This window comes from Canis aureus, chromosome 11 (assembly GCF_053574225.1).
Source record: "Canis aureus isolate CA01 chromosome 11, VMU_Caureus_v.1.0, whole genome shotgun sequence".
NCBI lineage: Eukaryota > Metazoa > Chordata > Mammalia > Carnivora > Canidae > Canis > Canis aureus.
Window position 1 is genome coordinate 49,503,218 of NC_135621.1, and position 6,481 is coordinate 49,509,698.

Here is a 6,481-nt window from a genome sequence, read left to right on the forward strand (position 1 = left end):
GTCAACTTGTACTCTCTTACATTAAAACGCATTTGATCTATCTTGTTGGAGTTTTGAATGGATGCCCTATTTTGGTATGATTTGGTAACATCATGCATTGTATCTTTGGAAAAATACTGGTTCATTGAATTATGCGGTTCTTTAGAATATTGACACATTATTATGCAGTGTTTAAAATTTTTTGTTAATATATCCGATCTCATCAGAAAAAAATCTTTTTGAGTATTGGGACGCTGTCAAGCTCACGGCAATGGATACAGATTTTTCGAAATTCTAATTTTCATTTGAAAGGTGAGATTTTGTCACTGGCAACAAATATTGTCAGTTGTTTTCTTTGAGTGACAGGCTTACTTCATTTATTTCCAAGAAAATGTCTGCTGAATAACTGTAGTCTGTCAATCATTCTTTTGAGTAGAAGTGGTCTCCATGAAAGTGGCTAGTTGAGCACAGCTTGCTAGCACAAGCGACAGCCATCCCACTTCTGCATGCCGTAGAAACAGTACTGCCCGTGTCGTCATCTAGGATATTAAAAACGTGTATTCAAGGACAGGTGTAATAAAAACTTTTACTGCTTAATCAGGGACACTGTTCACTGAAACTGGCTTTTCTCCCCTTTTCTCTGAGCGTGGCATGAAGTTACAGGAGCAGCTAATTAGTTTGTCTTGATTCACAACCAGGTACCTGCAGTTTTACCACTTATTTCTTTTGCACGTGTAAGTGTCAGTATGTCGAAAAGAATAATTATTAGGAAATAGTTAATAGTTCTGACTTAATAGACCTCCTTGCAAGGCTCCCTGGCACGCTGCGACTTTCACAATTGTTGCCCTGTCCACTGGGGCGGTGGCATCATGTGTTCATTTATTCCAAACATCACAGTGTTCACAGTAAGTGAACCTTAACGACGTGTTAATCTCACATAAAAATTACTTTGGGGGGGCTCCGAGGAGATGGTGACTGTGGCCACTGTGCTACTTAACAAGATAAGGTGGAATCTTTAATTTGGTATTTTGGCAGCAAACTCCTCTGATAGGTTTCAACTTGGGAAATTCCTATTTTGAGGTCATACTTAAGAGGAGAGTTTGGTTCTCCTATTGCATGTATTCAGATCACTTTAGGCTTTCAGAATGTCTTCAATGACTCTAGATTTGTGTCATTTCCAATAAAATCGTTTTGCCACAATTGAGATGTCACATTGCGTTGGCCAGATAAAGATAGGACTTTCTTTTTTTAATGACCATTAAACATATCAGGCTTTTATGCTGAGGTTTTTCTGTTAGATTTTTCAATTTGCTGAACATCCGAGATTTGAGTAACGTTGCCATGGAGGTGTTTTTAAAAAAATAAACTCATGATTTCTGTCCCATGTTTCTTGCCCAATTAGAAGGCTTGGTAATTAAAACACTTACTACTTGAGCTTTTTGTTTTAAATGTGTTAAAAGCAACTGCAGCTCTGAATTCTCCTTAAGTCCTTACATCAATTTTGTTTTCAGATGTGGGGGATCCATTTGGGTTTTGATATCTTTACATAGTGCTTGGCAGGCTCTCCGGTCACCTACTAGACACTTGGTCTTCATAAGAAACTAGCAAATTTTATTTATTTATTTATTTTGAAACTAGCAAAATTTAAAACTAAGATGAGGTTTGCGTATAATGGATCAATCTTATGTGAAAAGAGATGGTGCCACCATGCTCTCTGAGGTCTCCTCCCCATCCCCCACCTCGTCAGGCTTCAAAATATCTTAATGACCAGTGAAATGGTATCAGCTGGGGAGAGGTGGTTCTATATTGTTAGCCCAACATTTTGAGCCAGAAATTAGAAATTTGGTTTATATTCCAAACTAAACTACCTGAAATACTTGATGGAATGAGACCATGCGTAAATAAGTATTTTGATGTTATGAACAGCATTTTTGTTTTCAGACAACAAATTGGTCATCAGAAAACAAATGTGTATGCTTTCTGGATGTGGGAAAGTAGGCAATCAAACCAGAGTTGCTGGAGTTAAACTGGGTTTTTATTCAGCTTCAGTCACAGAAATTAACCGGAACTTGTCTATTGAATTTTCTTTTGCTAGCCAAATCATACTTTCTTGTCTTGAATTTATTTTTTCATTTTTCAGTGACTTCTCAAATTCACAATTTCTCTTTAAATTTGCCTTGATTTGTGTTCTGAAGATAATCTGATTTAACTAATAAAGGGAAGCATTTGATAAAAGATTTTAGAATACATTTTGTTTTGGGTGGCTGACTAGTAAAGAATCGTATACTGTGATTTTTTTCACGTTAACACAATGCACAATGCAGACAATCCATTATAGTTGTAAAATAGCCAAATACTAATGTAATTATCATTACGAAGAGAATTTAAGTTATTTCAGAGAAATTTGCAGAGTTAATTGCTCTTGTAAATTGATTCTTAGTGGGCATTATAATGATTTGATTTGCGTTGTTTTCTATGTTCCATTGCTTTAAGATTTTTCTATTCAATTTTGGGGGAGTTTTTCTGTAAGCTTTAATGAAAGTGCTAAGCAAGTGTTTATTTTTTGCCCATTGTTTTGGTTTATATATGTTAACCTTGTGGTCTAGAAGTAAACCAGTGTAGCTACTGCTACAGTTTCTTTTCAGGCTGCGACTGCATTACTTCTGGTTCTCTCTTCTTGCTGGTTTTCCTGGCTGTGTTCTCTTCTCCTCCACCCCTTGTCTTGTTTTAGTTTAATTCTACCTGACACACACTTCTGTTAAATACATCATTTCCTGTTCAAACTTAAGTGGTAGCTGTGCTCTTCTAGTTGAGGAATGAGGGGTACACGATCTCGGTATTATGAGGTTCTCCACCTCATATTCACAACTCTGGTGGAGCAAAACCCCATACCTTTCAAATATGGGTGGAATCAAAGTGTTGGGATTTTTCTTCCCCCTTGACTAATAAACCTAGCCTATAATGGCAAGAATGATTTCTTGAGTAATTAAATCTGTACAACAAACGCATTTTTACATTTCTCATTTTCTTTCTCATCTAATATTTTACATACTATCTCATATCTACCTCTAATGAAAATACTTGGGCATGTATTTGAAGTGAAGAGGACCAGTACAATCCAAGAATTATTCTAATAAAAGGGTCTGATAACCTTCTTGCACTCTTCTGGGTCATTTTATTTTCATTTGTGCATCTACTATGAGAAGGAGTTTCTGTTTCCTTAAATCTTGAAAACGAGGTGCAATTTATTTTTTCAAAACTCCACAGTGACATGATTCAAGAGGATTGTGGAGTTTATTTTCATAGATTTTGCCTAAGCGTAAGCATCTTCTAAGTCAATGGATATAGTATAAAGTTTATTTTAAATACTCATATATATTTATTTTTATTTTTTTATTGTTTTTTTTTTAAATACTCATTTAATAATTGGTATTGAAATTAGTCTTAGGTAGGACTGGCGATCATTACAGAACTTTGATGCTGTTGGAGTGCACTCCCACATTGAGAGTAACTGGATTTTATTCTGGAATTGCAGGTTCTTTAGGAACTGAAAAACATTTTATGAAGAGTTCGCATTTTAAAATTATATATGACCCCAAAATAAACTAATAGTCTTAAGAATTTTCATGTAGTCCAAATTCACTAAAGTGTTATAATTACAAGGGTACCATTTTTTCAACCTCCAGAGCAGTTCTGCTTTTTTCTGTGTTACTTGAGATTCCATCTAAGATTTGATTTAAGGCTTAATGATTTTGAAAAGTTTAAAGACTGGGATCCCTGGGTGGCGCAGCGGTTTGGCGCCTGCCTTTGGCCCAGGGCGCGATCCTGAAGACCGAGGATCGAATCCCACGTCGGCCCACATCGGGCTCCCGGTGCATGGAGCCTGCTTCTCCCTCTGCCTGTGTCTCTGCCTCTCTCTCTCTCTCTCTCTCTCTCTCTCTCTCTCTCTGACTATCATAAATAATTAAAAATTTATAAAAAAAAATTTTTTTAAAGACCACTAGCTTCAGAGTATATATACGACTTGGTGAATGAAACTAAACAGCACATACCTTTACAAGGCAGGAAACTCAGAAGAGTGTTGGTTGCACTATGAATGATGTTTACAGGTTTTGGCTTGTTACCCCCAAGTATTAAGATTCACCTATTTAGAAGGTGGGAAAGGGGAATGGAGTTGCACCAAGGATCAGGATCACCCACCACCAGGAGTCAGCCACCTCATTACCCCTTCCCCCACATGTCCACCCACCATGTTTGGTCAGTTTTGATTTTGGTGGGGGGTTGGGGGGTGGTATTATGGGAAGGAAAGGGTGTTATTCTCAGGCCTCAGGTTTGAATTTATCTGCTCATGTTATTACCTCTACATCCCCTCTTCTATAAAACAAGCTAATGGTTAAACAAAAAATAAACTGGTATAATCCTTCTTATGACTGCACCACAATGTATCCCTTTCCCCACTGAGGGATATTTAGATGATATGCAACTTAAAAAAACTGATGGCGGTGGGCACCCTGGCATGCGTCCTTTGAGTACATGTACCAGTGCTTTGCCTAGAAATAAAATTACTATGTTATTAGGTATGCATACCTTCAAGATAATGTTGCAAATGCATTATACTAAAGGTTTATTAGTCTACACTTCCATGAGAAATGTACAAAAATTCCTATTTCTCTGTCCATTTTCCATAATTTAATGCTGATACTGTTGGATTTTACACTTGTTGGTTAGGTGAACATGAAATAGTATGTCTTAATTTGCATATTTGGTTACCTATGAGGCAAACCTCATTTTCTCTCTGTATGACTATTTGAATTTCCTCTGAAATGATTGCTTATATCCTTTGCTCATTTTTCTTTTTGGTTTGACACTTTTTCATTTATCTGTAGTTTTTTTCTAAATAGTCTTGATGCTAATCCTTTGTTTATATGTGTTGCAAAACCTAGCCTTTTTTTATGCTTTGTATATGGGGTCTTTTGTTATTCATAAATCAGTCTTCTACAGTTTGTACTATTGTCTTTCTTGTTCAAGGAATCCTTGCCATCTCAAGTTCATATATTCTCTCTCTTAAAGTATTCATCCTGGGCAGCCCAGTGGCTCAGCGGTTTGGCGCTGCCTTCGGCCCAGGGCGTGATCCTGAAGACCTGGGATTGAGTCCCACGTCGGGCTCCCAGCATGGATCCTGCTTCTCCCTCTGCCTGTCTCTCTATCTTTCATTCTCTCTCTCTCTCTCTCTCTCTCTCTCTCTCTCTCTCATAAATAAATATTAAAAAAAAAAAAAGTATTCATCCTTCCTCCCAAGCACATATATTTAGGATTTTAATCCATCTTGAGTTTACTGGTTTTTACGGTATAGAGGCAGAGATCCAATTTTTTGCATTCCGCTAGCTAATTGTGCCAGCGCAATGCCAGCCCTGTCACATACCAATTTCTTACATGTGATCCATTTCTCATTTCTCCATCCTCTTCTATTGCCTTTTGTCTAATCCTGTAAAATATCCCACCATTTTAATTAACTGTGGCCTTGTAAATGCTAATACCTGACAGGTAATCATCTAATACCTTCATCTTTCATAACCTTTGTTCCTTTTAATAAAAATGCAATTAATAAGCCCCACTCTCTGCTTCTTAGCAGCCTGCATTCATTTTGGCAGCTTGTATTGAAAATTCTTCACCCTACCTATGAAAATTACTTTGTTTCTGTTGCACATTTACATGTGAAGCTAGTGTGCGGTGCCTTGATTGCTCTAAACCCCCTGCCTTCCCCTGTAAGTCTGGCTGAACCGGTAACAGAGCCCTGCCTGCTAATGTTGGATTCCAAGGCAAATGAAAAAGTCTGTGATAGTGATTCTATCTTTATTTAAAATCTGATATAGTTCCTCATGGTTTTCCCATTAGTTTCTTTTAAATCTTGCATTGTATATTTTTCTAGGTTACTGAATTTTTTGGCCCTAAGGCAATTGTATCATTCATGGCACCTTATGCTCCCCTGATGACTGAATTTCTGGGCCTTTGAAGTGACTGTCTTGAGACCATGTTCCTGATTTGAGGCAGATGTTGGCAAGGAGGAATAACTTAGCCTACTAGTTAGTACCCATTAGCACAAAACAGTTTTTCCTTGGGTGGTTACTGAAAACGCTGGAGAAGCTGGGCTGAGGATCCTCTGCTCCAGCAGCAGCTAGGTGCTATTGGCTTTTCTTCCTTAGGCAGTCAGCCCTCTTAATACTCTAAAAACATAATGTTGAGAGAATCAGCAAGTTCTGCAAGGATGTCATTTAACAGCTTTGATCTCCAAAATATATTCCAAAATGTACTTTTTCATATTTTAATTTCTTTGCAATTGAGAAGCATCTTAGGTCAGTGGCATCTACAATTTCATTGGCTAGGCACAGCTGCACCTGCTTGGTAATAGTGATTCATATTTCAGTTCCATGATTGAGCTTTGCATATGGTTGGGGCTACATGTGTTAAGTCTAATGCCGTTTAAAATGTCTTTAAAATGATT

At 37.4% G+C, this 6,481-nt stretch overlaps 1 protein-coding gene across 1 annotated transcript in view; it reads left to right on the forward strand.

Moving 5' to 3' along the window:
• The window catches only part of PPM1B (protein phosphatase, Mg2+/Mn2+ dependent 1B), an 88,901-nt gene that overhangs the window by 79,787 nt on the left and 2,633 nt on the right, over positions 1 to 6,481 (forward strand). The window lies entirely within an intron of this gene.